The 14,251-nt window shown below is 44.5% G+C and overlaps 1 pseudogene; it reads left to right on the top strand.

The window, feature by feature from the left end:
* The first annotated feature begins 247 nt into the window (after positions 1-247).
* LOC115523947 lies at positions 248-764 on the top strand (annotated as a pseudogene).
* The last annotated feature ends 13,487 nt before the right edge of the window (positions 765-14,251 follow it).

Raw genomic sequence — 14,251 nt, 5'->3', positions numbered from 1 at the left:
GAAGGGATCAGAACTACGGTTCTGAATAGAACTGGTTTATTCTAGTGCACCTGGAAATCTCACAGATCTGACTCCTGCTTCAACAGTATTTGGATGGAGCAGACCCTGGAACTCCCCTTCTTCCAGTCTCCACCCACCCTCCAAACTTTTTTCCAGTGGCAACCTTCAGAGCCATCTTCTCAGCACTCTCTGCCTCCAGGACCAGTCAGCACCCTACTTTGAGCTAGCTCCTTATTACCAATAAACCATGAGCTCCTAGGTTTGTCAGAATTATTCCCCCATGGTGGGGTGTCAACCACCTCACCAACATGCATCTGTGGCCCTCCAGCACCTATCTCTCTCTAGGCTTCTATTTCTACTATGAAGACATGGCTCTGGAGGGCATGGGCCACTTCTGCAAGTTGGCTGAGGAGAAGCCCAAAGACACTGAGCATCTCTGGAAGATGCAAAACCAGCATGGCAGCTGCATCCTCTTCTAGGACATATGAGCTGTCCCAAGATGAGTGGAGTAAAACCCTGGATACCATGGAAGCTGCCCTGGCTCTGGAGAAGAACCTGAACCAGGCCCTTTTGGGTCTGCATCCCCTGGATTCTGCCCATGCAGACCCCTGTCTCTGTGACTTCCTGGAAAGCCACTTCCTGAATGAGGAGGTAAAACTTATCAAGAGGATGGAGACCACCTGACTCACTTCTAGCAGGCTGGCTGGCCCCAGGCTGGGTTGGGCAAGGATCTCTTCAAAAGCCTCACCATCAAGCATGACTAGCAGCCTCTGGAGCCCCACCGCCTTTGAGGGGCCCCTCTGGTAATCCTCTGGTGCCAGGGCTTTTGCTTGAGCTTCTCTATGCAACTACTAGGCAATTTTTTAACCACCCTGGAATGCTCTACCAAGTCACAGACCAAATGGAAGCAATAAAACAATAAAGCTTTTTGCAGGGGGAAAAAAAAGCTATAGGGGACAGATAGGTCATTCAGCAATGGAGCTAAAATTATTGGTTATCCATATGGAAGGTAATAAAATCGGGTCTTAGTCTTATGGAGCAGATAATTAATAAAGTCTAGATGGAGCAGATCATTAGGAAAAGCAAAAGTTTCAGCATTTTATTTATTTTTTTAGACATTTACTTTTGAGAGAGAGAAAGAGAGCACTAACATATGGGGGGGGGGGAGGGACAGAGAAAGAGGGAGACACTGAATCCAAAGCAGGCTCCAGACTCCGAGCTGTCAGCACAGAGCCGGATGCAGGGCTTGAACTCACGAACCACGAGATCATGACCTGAGCTGAAGTTGGACACGTAACCACTTGAGCCACCCAGGCAACCCAAAAGTTTCAGCATTTTAGAAAAAACTATAAGAGATTATATTTATGACCTCAGGATAGGAAAGAATTTCTAAAACAAGACATAAAGAGCAAAAGCAAAAACAAAACAAAAAAAAAAGGAAAGAATTGGTAAATACTTTTTAAATACGTTAAAAATTAGTAACCTTTATTCATAAAATATGCCACTTGAAATGGAAAGACAAATAAAAACAAACTATTGGGACTACACCAAAATTAAAAGCTTTTGCACAGAAGAAAAAACTATCAACAAAAGGCAACCTACTGAATGGAAGAAGATAGTTGCAAATGATATCGCCAATAAGAGGTTAATATCCAAAATATATAAAGAACTCCATACAATTCACCACCAAAAAAAATCCAACTTAGAAATGGGCAGAGGACCTAGACAGACTTTTCTCCAAAGAAGACATACAGATGACTAACAGACACATGAAAAGATGATCAACGTCACTCGTCATTAAGGAAATGCAAATCAAAACCACAACTAGATATCACCTCACACCAGTCAGAATGGCTAGAATCAAAAAGACAAGAAATAAGGATGTTGGCCAGGATATGGAGAAAAGGAAACCCTTGTTGGTAAACAGAGTTGGGTTTTCTGTTTATGATTTCCAACAGCAGCTGGGAATGCAAACCGGTGCAGCCACTGTGGAAAACAGTGTGGAGATTCCTCAAAAAAATTAAAAATAGGGGCGCCTAGGTGGCTCAGTCGGTTGGGCGTCCGACTTCGGCTCAGGTCATGATCTCGCGGTTCATGAGTTTGAGCCCTGCATCGGGCTCTGTGCTCAGAGCCTGGAGCCTGCTTTATATTCTGTGTCTCCTCCTCTCGCTGCCCCTCCCATGCTCATGCTCTGTCTCTCTCTGTCTCTCAATAATAAATAAACGTTAAAAAATTAAAAAAAAAATTAAAAATAGATCTACCCTATGATCCAGTAATTCCACTGCCCAGGTCGAGGAAGTACAAAGAGCTGAAAAGAGGATGAACCCAAAGGGGTGGAATATATTAGACTCTACTTGTGAGAGTTTACATTGTTATAAATTTGGAAAAGAATTCAAATTTGGAAAATAATTATCAGTGAAGTTGAACAAGTGCACACTACTCTTCCTAGATACACAAAAGAAGATAAATGATTGCACAGATATATTGTGAGATATTTACAGATATTGTGGTGGCTGCAAAATCCTTGAGACACCAACAAGGCAAGCAAATTCTGTAATAGCCATATGATGGGATACTGCATTCATCAATGGAAACTAATGCATGCATTAACATGGGTGAATTTCAGAGACATAATGTCAGATAAAACATGCAAATTGTAGAAGAATACACATAGTATGATACCATTTATATAAAGTTTAAAATAATTAAAATGAAACTATTTTATTAACAATACACACACATGTATTAAAGAATGATAACGCCTAAATATCAAAACTGTGGGGGCAGGGGGTGAAAACAAAAAGCAAAAAATAGGATGTGATTGGGAGGGGCAAGCAGGGTGTTCCCAATATTGGTAATGTTCTGTTTCTCTCACCAGTGGTGGGCTCATGGGTGTCCTTTTATTATTAGTGGGTATGTATGATGCTCCATAACATTAAAAATACTTTATAAAATTCTCCCTATGCTTCCATTGTGAAAGGGACCAGTTACATAAAATGGCACTTCCCAAAGTGTGGGATCCTCAGGATGTGATGTAGGGGGTCTTGTTAATATCCAGGATAATCCCCCAGTGTGGTTCTGTGAAGTCCGTAATGCCATAGACATCTATTCTTTTAAGCAGAAACTAGGGCTCAGCTGGGTACTTTCCCAGTAATAGTACCTAGATGGAACAGCATTTTTTTTTTTTACATTATTTAGGAGGTCTTGCTTATCTATTCATGGCAAGGCATATATTTTTTCCATTTTAAAAAAAGAATTCTACCTCCAGGAAAACGTTGACTTTTCCCCTTATTCTTTTACTAGGTACAACTGAAAGCCCTAAACATTATGTATAAGACACACATTTTTAAAAAGGCTGAAGTGGAGAGAATAAGACAGAACAACTAGAAACATTAGACCCCAAGGGATAACACAGCACTGAGTTACCTGTTTTGTTTGATTGTTGGTTGGGTTGGGTTTTGTTGTTTTTGTTTGTTTGTTTGTTTGTTTGTTTAATGTATCCCAGACTTGGAGCTGAAGAAGCCAACTGAAAACACCAATGAGCACAGACTAAGAGAGGTCCAATAAAAACTGGCTCTCTCTAATCAAGTAACCAGAAGGGGGACCACCTAGCAAAACAGAAAACCTTTAGATATGTTTTCTGTACTCCACCCAAACACCACAGAAAATACTGTGACCCGTAGTCAATCATATGAGCAAAGAACAAGACTTTCACCATCTCCAGGCAGTACAAACCCTCCGCCAGGGTGCAGTCACAGAATACCAAGTAGGGAGCCAGGACTTTTGCTCCAGTGGGCACTAACAAGACCCAAGACCCAGCAGTGTCAGTGGAGACCAGATGGGGAGCAGTGACAAGCCACTCCAACCCCACTCAAGGAGAGCCCAACATGAATGAAAAAAGATGATCAATAGATGCCAACACAAGGTGACAGATATGTTAGAGTCACCTGCAAAGAACTACTGGGTATTTATCCAAAGGATACAAAAATGCTGAATACATTGTCCAAATGTCCATCAACTGCTGAATGGATAAAGAGGATGTGGCATGCATATATATATATATATATATATATATATATATATATAGTGAAATATTATTTAGCAATCAAAAAGAATGAAATCTTGCCACTGCAACAACATGGATGGAACTAGAATATATTATGCCAAGCAGATAAGTCAATCAGAGAAAGACAAATGTAATATGATTTCACTCCTATGAGGAATTTAAAACAAAACAGATGAACATAGGGGAATGGAAGGAAAAATAAAATAAGATAAAAAGAGGCAAACCGTAAGAGACTCTTTTTAAAAAATGTTTATTTATTTTGAGAGAGTGTGCTATCTGGGAAGGGGCAGAGAGAGGGAGAGAGAGAATCCCAAGGAGGCTCCATGCTGCCAGCACAGAGCTGCATGCAGGACTTGAACTCATGAACCGTGAGAATGGGACCTGCACCAAAATCAAGAGTTGGATGCTTAACCAACTGAGCCATGTGGCACCCCTGTAAGAGACTCTTAAACAGTAAGAGACTCTTAAACATAGAGAACAAACTGAGGGTTGCTGGAGGGGAGGTTGGTGAGGGGGTGGGCTAGATGGGTGAAGACATTAAGGAAGGCACTTGTTGGGATGAGCACGAGGTGTTATATGTAAGTGATGAATCACTATATTCTACTCCTGAAACCAATACTACACCATATGTTAACTAACTTGAATCTAAATATTTTTTAAGTTTGTGGGGGGGAAAATGAATTGCCTGCAAAGATTTTACAGTAACCAGCAAAAAAAAAAAAAAAAAAATGCTTCAGTGAACAACTACCAAAACACATGAAACAAATAAAAAAATAGAAAGTCTCAGCAAAGAAACAAAAAATAAAGAAAAATAAAAAATTTTAGAACAAGAAAATATAATACATTACTGCAATAAATTCCATGGATGGACTCAACAACAAGGGAGTGAAAAAAACAAGCATCAATGAACTGGAAGATAGAACAAGAGAAAGTACCCAATCTAAACAGCAGAGAGAAAATAGATTGGGAAAAAAAAGGGGGGGGGGGGAAGCAGAACCTCAGGGACTTAGGGAACTATAATAAAAGCTCTAGCACGTGTGCCATCAGAGTTCAACAAAGGAGGAGGGGAGGGCTGAAAAAGTACTCAAAGAAATAATGGCTGAAAACTGCCCAAATTTGGCAAAACACATAAACCTGTAGACTCAGGGGCAGAGAAAAACCAAAAGTGATAAACTCAAAGAAATCCCCACCAAGATACATCATGGCAAAATTTCTGAAAATTAAAAAAAAAGAAGAAGTCTCGAAGCATCAGCTGAGAGATGGCACCTACCTGTGGGAGGGATCACTATGAATGACAGTGATTTCTTGTCAGAAATCATGGAGGTAAGAACAAGGTAGCACTGCCTTTCCAATGGTTGAAAGAAAAGAATTGTCAATCCAAATCCCTGTCCAGCAAAAAATATCATTCCGAAATAAAGAAGAAATCAAGACATTTTCAAATGAAGGGAAATTAAGAGAATTTGTCACCAACAGAACTACCCTTTATAAAATTGGCTGAGGGGCACCTGGGTAGTTCAGTCAGTTGAGCGTCAGATTCTTGATTTTGGCTCAGTTCATGATCCCAGGGTCATGGGATCAAGCCCCACGCTGAGCATAGAGCCTGCTTAAGATTCTCTTTCTTTCCAATGAAATCCTGCCATGTGCAACAACATGGATGGAACTGGAAGGTATTATGCTAAGTGAAATAAGTCAGTCAAAGACAGATATCATGTTTTCACTCATAAGTGGAATTGAGAAACTTGACAGAAGACCATGGGGGAAGGGAAGGGGTAAAAATAGTTTCAAACGGAGAAGGAAGCAAACCATAGGAGACCCTTAAATACACAGAACAAACTTAGGGTTGATGGGGGCAGTTTGGGGGGAGATGGTGACGGGCATTGAGGAGGGCACTTCTTGGGATGAGCACTGGGTATTGTATGCAAGCGATAAATCACAGGAATCTACCCCCAAGACCAAGAGCACATTGTATACACTGTATGTTAGCTAACTTAACAATAAATTTGTTAAAAAAACAAATTAAAAAAAAAATTCTCTCTTTCCCTCTACCCCTCTCCCCTGCTCATGCTCTCACTCTCTCTCTCTCTAAAATAACAACAAATTTTAAAACTGAAGAAAAAAATTTAACTGGCTGAAAATCATGCTCTAAAGAGAAAGGACACAATAACAAAGGAAACTGTAACACCAGAAGGAAGAAAGAACATGGCAAAGAGTAAGGGTAAATTAAATAGATATTCTCATCATGAATCATCTAAATTAGGTCTGACAGTTGAAGCAAAAGTATAACACTATCTGAAATGCTTTCTACCTTAATTAATGTGGAGGAAATATTCAAGATAACTATATTATAAATAAGGGAGTATACTGGGGCGCCTGGGTGGTGCAGTCGGTTAAGCGTCCGACTTCAGCCAGGTCACGATCTCGCAGTCCGTGAGTTCGAGCCCCGCGTCAGGCTCTGGGCTGATGGCTCGGAGCCTGGAGCCTGTTTCCGATTCTGTGTCTCCCTCTCTCTCTGCCCCTCCCCCGTTCATGCTCTGTCTCTCTGTGTCCCAAAAATAAATAAAAAACGTTGAGAAAAAAAAATTATAAATAAGGGAGTATAAAAGAACATAAAGAAATGTAAGTTTTCAGGGAGACTGAGTGGCTCAGTCAGTTAAGTGTCCAACTTCAGCTCAGGTCATGATCTCGCAGTTCATGGGTTCAATGGGTTCGAGCCACACATTGGGCTCTGTGCTGACAGCTTGGAGCCTGGAGTCTGCTTTGGATTCTGTGTCTCCCTCTCTCTCTGCCCCTCCCCGACTTGTTCTCTCTCTCTCTCTCTCTCTCTCTCTCTCTCTCTCTCTCTCTCTCTCTCTCAAAGATAAACATTTAAAAAAATGTATGCTTTCCACATTTTACTAGCCTGGTAAAATATGGATACCTATAAACAGAAGATATATAAATATAAATATTATATACAAGACAGAGAGAAAAACCAGAGACCCAGAAGAACAAATGGTTCTTTCCTGAAGGCCTGAGAACCAAGAGAACCAATGGTGTAGCTTGATTCTGAATTTGAGTCTGCAGGCAGGAGAGGACCAATGCCCTGCCTCATAAGCAGGCAGAGAACAGATTCTCCCTTCCCTTTCTCAGCCTTTTTCTTCTATTCTGGTCTTCAATGAATTGGATGAGGCTTACTCATATTGGGGAGAGCAATCTGCTTTACTCTGTCTACCAAATCAAATGTTAATATCATTCAGAATCACCCTCACAGACACACCTAGAATAATGTTGAACTAAATATCTGAGTACCCCACAGTCAAGTTTATATGAAGAACACTGTAGGCAAATCAAACTGGAATTTTAAAAATTGTTCAAGCAATCCACATGAAGGCATGAAAACAGAGGAAACAAAACAAAAATAAAATAGTAGACATAAGCACTAATATATAAATAACTACACGAAATATAAATGGTCCGAATAAATGAATGAAAAGACAGACTGGTAGACTGGATTAGAAAACATGATTCAACTGTGCTGTCTACAGGAAACTCACTTCAAATATAATAATATAGGCAGGATGAAAGTAAAAGGATAGAAAAATGCATCATGAAAATATCAACATAAGAAAATGAGTGGCCATATTAGTATCAGATAAAGTAGACTTCGCAGCAAAGAAAATCATGGTCCCCACGATCAGTGGGTGCAGCATGCCCCCATGGAAGGGGTCTGTCCCAGGCTGCCTCTTTAAGGTCTCCTCAGCAGGAGATGAGGAGTGGGGCTGGAGCCTGTCCTACACTGGGAAGAGAGCACCACGGACCCCTGATCCCAATGGGTTGTCTTCAGAGACATTATATCATGACAAAAGGGTCAACCCACTAAGAAGACATGGTAATCCTAAATGTTCGTGCACCAAACAACAGAGCTACAAAATACAAGAAGCAAAACCTTATAGAGCTGAGAGGAGAGCTAGACAAATTCAGAAACATAGCTGGAGGTTCTATCACTCCTCTCCGGATGGTTGCTGAACTGATTAAACAGGGAATCAGCAGGGCTATAAAAGAACTCAGCAACACCATCAATCAACAGCAGCTACTTGACATTCATAGAATGCTCCACCCAACAATGGCAGAATGCACATTCTCTGCCAGTGTGCAGGGGACATAGAGTAAAATAGTAAAATTCATGAAACAAACCTCATGAATCTAACATAATTGAAATCATGACTAGGGTGTTCTCCTCCACAGCAGAATCAAACTAGAAATCAGTAAAGGAAAGATAACAGGAAAATCTCCGAACACTTGGACACTTTGCATGCAGCACATGAGACAGTCTGGGGAAGGGACTCAAGTGTGAAAGGGATGCTACCTCATCACCCTCTGGATGACTGTCCCTCCCCCCCCCCCCCCCACACACACACACAGAGTACATCCAAGGAAGATGGAAAACATAAGGTGCATTGCAGGAGGGCATCTGCCCACCTCCCCATCCTGTTTCCCTTATTGTCCTTGGAAACCCCTCAGGTTTTGGTTGGGGGGGGCCCATGGTGACCTGTGTGATCCCAAAGCTTTGCTGACTGACTTGTGGAAACCAACGATCTTGGGCTGGAAGTGAGAATCTTATATAAACCAAGAAAGGAACTCATTTTAAAATTACAACCATATGGGAAAGAGGTACATACTAGTTACTGCTGTTTTGTGCACACACACAAGTACATAGATTGGGGTCTAATTTTTAAGGGTTCTGGGGTTTGCTAGCTTTGACATCTGAAGGGTAGGTTTACACCCAGCATGAAAGAGAGGCCTTCCAAGGGGCTAGGTCCAGCTTGGGAAACTCCTGGCTACCAAGCATACTCCATTCTGCAGATCTTGTCTTCTCCTGATGCTCCAACCAAGAAACCTGGAAACACGGAGCAAGGAAGCCCCGCATCCCAGGCCCCAAGCACCCTGTGCACCATGGTCCCCATGATCAGTGGGTGCAGCATGCCCCCATGGAAGGGGTCTGTCCCAGGCTGCCTCTTTAAGGTCTCCTCAGCAGGAGATGAGGAGTGGGGCTGGAGCCCGTCCTGCACTGGGAAGAGAGCACCACGGACCCCTGGTCCCAATGGCTTGTCTTCAGAGCAGGGATAGGATGCAGGCTTCTGGGCGCCTGTGCTAATCAGCCTGTGACCTGCCCCGTCCCCACCCAGGGCTATGCCTTCTCCCAAACCCACGACCTCTCCCACCAGTGGTTTCCTGGGAACCCATGGCCCCTTGTTTTCCTGTGGGGCTGGCACTTGTCTCCACAGCTTTGTCTATCTAGCAGGAACACAGCCCAAGCCTGTGGGCTACCATGTGTGCCCTTCATCTGACCCCTGACAAAACACTGACGTGCCACTTTATTTCCCAGACAATGCTTTGAAACGGGCAGGGAATATCTGAGTCCCACTTGATCTGCTGAAACAAAAGCACAGCCAGGCTACTGGTGCACCCTGCTCTCAGAGCCACCCTGAGATGCTGCCGCAACAACTCTGGGCTCAGGATGTAGGAAAATGAGTCACCTAGCCCAGAGAGCTGCACCCAGGGAGGGGGATTGTGATGGGTAGCTGGGCATCCACTGGCCTTGGTGGGCCCAAGTGAGCATAGACCATGATCCTGTTCATCCAGGGGGGTTGCTGCATCTCCTGTGAAGACAGATCTGCCCACCATTCCATAAACCCAGCTCTTGCCAGGTCCCAGAAGAGTACAAGAGGAAATGACAGGGCTTCCTGCGCTATCAGGGTCAGGCTCAAGGCCAAGGGGAGGAGGGCTTATGGCTGTAGGCTCTGTCTCCTGCTGTTCCCTCAGCCTCTCTCTTTCATATAAACTTCAACCTGTGCCCTTAGCAAGGTAAGCACAGCCACCCGGGTGCACCTCACAACAGCAGAAAAGGGTGGGCCTGCCCCCTGGACCTCCCCCAACAGGCCAGAGCCACATGCCCAACCTGAGCCATCACTGGGAACAGATGCGGCACCAAGTTGGCCTCAGCAGTCAGGATTTGCCTAGAGGTGCAAGTGGGTCACCCTTCCTGCACCACACAGGGGAGGGAGGGCAAGAGCAGACGGAGCTGGCTTGGCCAAGCACAGGCATGTGAGAGCAGCACCGGGTGTACGGCCAGCCTCTGAGCTCAGGACTCACCCCCAGTGCTCCAGATCCTGAACCTGATCGCCACCCAGCAGCAACCACAGCTACTTCCTGGAGCCATCAAGGCTTCTCGCCCAGGCCTCAGGATGGAGATGGCATTTCTGAGCCAGCCTCCGCAGCCCTCCGGGATCTGGCCCTACGCACCTCCCTGCAGCCCCATCCAGTCAAGGTACAAAACATTTCCATTACCACAGGGTGCCGTGCTGTGGCCACCTCCTCTTTGGGTTCCAGCATCACTGAGAAAGGTAGAGTGGGCAAGGATGGAGTGGGGACCCCAGAGGTGCTGCTGGCCAGACATGGGGATGAGGGCCAGGGGAGCTCACAGTGACAGGCAGTGAGTGAAGGCTTGCATCTGTCTCAGGAGCAATGGAGGTGACAATTATTGCGGATATTCTCGGTATTTTACTGTATCTGCCTGATGACCCTCTGAAGAACATACATTATTATCCTTACACATGGGGAATCTGAGGCATGGTGAGGTGGAGGCAGAGTTAGGTCTTGAAGCCATAGAGTCTGGGGTGATCAAGGGAGGGACTTGGGTTGTGAGTCCTGGGACCATCAGATTCACTGGTCTGGAGCTTAGAAGAGAGGCCTGAGGCCCTTGGGGTCATCAGTCAGTGTGGGGTTAGTCTGTGAGAGCTGGTGGGCAGGCAGACCTTGGAGAAACCTCAAGATTCTCTACAGGGAAGGAGGAAGGAGGGGGGGGGGCAGCCTGAGAGCATCTGGTTTGTTGGGAGGGGACCCAGCCCACTGTGAAGGTGCAGACCTGCACGCAGATGTCTGAAAGGCCACGGGTCCCAAAATGAGGTGGCCATTCCTCTAGAGAAAGGTTGAGTGGAAAGCAACTGTCTCTAGGAGGCAAGAGTGAGGATTTTCTTTCTTCTCTGACATCACTGCAAGTGGTCTGTACAAGGAATGTCTTGATTGTGCAATGGAAAAAAAATTTTTTTTTAATCAAAACAAGCCAAAATAATAAAGTAGTGCTCCGCAGAGCTCTGGCCACCTTCCCGTCCCCGCCTTCACCGGCTCACTCGGCCCAGCTTCCGGCTCCAGCAGCGTATGTGCTTTTGGCAAAGAGTTTTCACACGATAGGAACCCTCAGAGAATTGCTCCACACCCCTGCTGCTCCCCGTTAAGCTCCATGACTCAAATTTTGTTGCCGCATTCAGGGGAAGTCTAGTGAAGAAAATGAAATCTGAAAGAGGTCCGATAACCCTGTCCATTTTTATGGTTGTTGTTGTTGTATATTCTGTGCAATCTACCTCCCTCTGCTTGTACATAAAGTGACACTCTTGTTACTCAGCAGGTGATCCGGGGAGCTGTTGAGAAGAAAACAGTGGCAGACTTCAAAATTTAAAGGAGCTCTTCCAATTTTCCTGATCCTTACAGGTAACAGATTTGCTTGCCTGCTTAGGATAATGTCTTCAAAGATGCAAATTTATTAATTAGGGTCACATGTACATTCTTGCATAAATAGGATATATAGCTGCCACCTTTTCTCCACGCTGCATGTTCCACAGGTCACCAGATCCCACTGCTGCACCAGCTGCTATGTTGGCATAGCTCCAAGGGCACCCTGTCCCCACCATCTCCTGGAGATAATCATTTTCCTTGATTTCTGGTTTACTTTTAATGGGTTTCTTTTGGAAAAATAAATATATGTATGTGTGTGTTTATATTTTCTCATACAAAAAGTAGCATACTAATACACTCTTTTGTACCTTGTTATTTTCACTTAACAATATATCCTGGGAAACAAACCAAATCAGTCCATAGAAACTTTCGTTTCTTGACAGCTACATGGTATTCCATTCTATGGATATATGAGAATTAATTCAGCCAGTCTCTTATGGGTGAAGGATATTCCAGCCCTTTGCTATTACCAAGTACTACCTCAGTGAAAAGCTTTATACATATTACTACTGCACGTTTGTGCAGGTGCAGCCTCAAATGTTAACTTTAACTACTGGGGTGTGGATGTTGTCTGAAACCCTGTGTGTGTGTACGAGGAAGGAAGAAAATGTGATGTGTGACTCCCTTGGAAGGGTGGCTTGATGTCTCTGCAATAAACGGTCTTATCTGTTGAAAACGAAAAAATGAACAAACCTTGATAGTCTGCTCTGGGTGTGAAAAGCATGGCTCCCAAGGCTTGGAGGGAATCAAAGAAACAAAGATGCAAGTGGCTTTGTCTAAGAAAGACACACAATCCTGAGGTGGGAGAGGACACAAGGCAGAACCAGGTAGGACCAAGAGAAAAGCACGAAGAGTTCAGTGGAGGTTTGGGCTTCTAGAAACATGGTAGCCAGAGACACAACTGTAAGTATTGTAAACACTGCTCTCAGGTGCTCTCACAGCACCCCCTGCTGACCTCAGAGATGCCCACCGCACACACTGAGTAAAAGCCATGTAAATATCAAAGAATAGGGTGGCCTCAGCTCCCATCTGTATTCCAACAGAAAAATTACTTATGCCCACTTTGCATAAGCTACATTTTGTTCATATCCTAAAAATTATCCCATCCAACAATGCAATATCATGTCTATGCTTCAGAAGATGTTTGGGGGACTCACAGCATCTTACAGGGTGAGGGGTCAGAACGGACATTAGACACTGCTGCTCACCAGAGCACAGGACTCCCAGGCAGAGGCTTCAGCAGGGGTCTCAGCAGGAAGACAGACGAGCAGACTGTTCAGTGTCCATGAAACATGTGGGACCCTCAGAATGATGAAGCGCTAAGGGGGGAGGGGAGGCGGGGGGGGGGCGCTCAGCCGCAGGAGCAGTGGGATCCAGAAGCTGCCACTGTTGTGCCCCCAACTGCACCCCAAGGGTGGACCCAGGCTCCCAAACTACAAAAAAGTGGCTTGTCTGTGCTGCATTTTGCAACCTAGTAACTAAAATGATGCTCTGCTCAACATAAGCCCTCCTGAGCCAGCATGGAGCTGCCCACCTGCTCAAACCCTGCAGGTGGCAGAAAAGACATGCTTTCACTAAATAGGTTGTCCATAGCACCTCCACAAACACAAACACGGAAAGTAAGTGGAACTTGCATGGAAGGAGGGAAAACCATAGCCCGAGAGCACACAGAATGGAACAAAAGGTGAAGTGGCCCAGGTTCGAGTCAGCAGGTGTCTGGTACAAGGTGGGAGCTGGGGCACCTGACAGAATGATCAGTGTGGATCTCAGGAGCAGACACCCTCACACCACAGACTGCACACACTCACACACGTGTGCAGATTGGACAGTGCACTCAATGGTATTAGTATGAACAGATCTAGAAAGTAACCTTTTGTAAAACCAAGTTGCTACCTACTGTCATAGTATACCTGTGTCTCAAAACAGTCATATTTATACAATAATGACTAGAAAAAGGTACGTACATACCTACACATGTAAATACATAAATTATAGAAATAACGTCTGAAGGTGTTTGCTGCTTTCTTATCTTACCTGTATGAGACTGATTTTTATTTTACAAAGTTTGGTTCATGGTTTTAGTGATGAGCAACAAAGGCAAATGTGGAAAGGGATCCTTCTAACCACTAGGGAAATTGCTATACTAGTATTTTCACAAGGCATGTTGAGAAAATAAGCCAAATCCAGACGGGTAGGGTGGGGTACTCAGTCAACCAAAATCATCATGTCTCCATCAGTTCTTATTGCACAACAAACTTCTCCAAAAATTAATGGTTTGTGGGGTTTTTTATTTGGGAGGGAGAGCCAGGGAGAGCAGCAGAGGGAGACAGAGAATCTTAAGCTGAGCTGAGAGCATGGAGCCCAACGTGGGGCACGATCTCACAACCCTGGGATCATGACCTGAGTTGAAATCAAGAGTCAGACACTCAGCCAACTGAGCCACCCACGTGCCACCAAAAATTAATGGTTTGAAACAAGGATCACTTATGAGTTCAGGACTGTGGTCAGCGATCCCTCTGAGTCAGCTGAAATTCTCTGGCTAGTAGTATCAGGCTCACTCCCACATCAACAGTCAGCTGGCACTCCACAACAGGGTTGGCAGGCTGAAGAATGACCCCCCAAAATATCAAGTCC

This window comes from Lynx canadensis, chromosome C2, assembly GCF_007474595.2.
Source record: "Lynx canadensis isolate LIC74 chromosome C2, mLynCan4.pri.v2, whole genome shotgun sequence".
In the NCBI taxonomy this organism is placed as follows: Eukaryota; Metazoa; Chordata; class Mammalia; order Carnivora; family Felidae; genus Lynx; species Lynx canadensis.
Note: the sequence above shows the minus strand (reverse complement) of the source record. Positions and strands in the feature narration are given on the sequence as shown.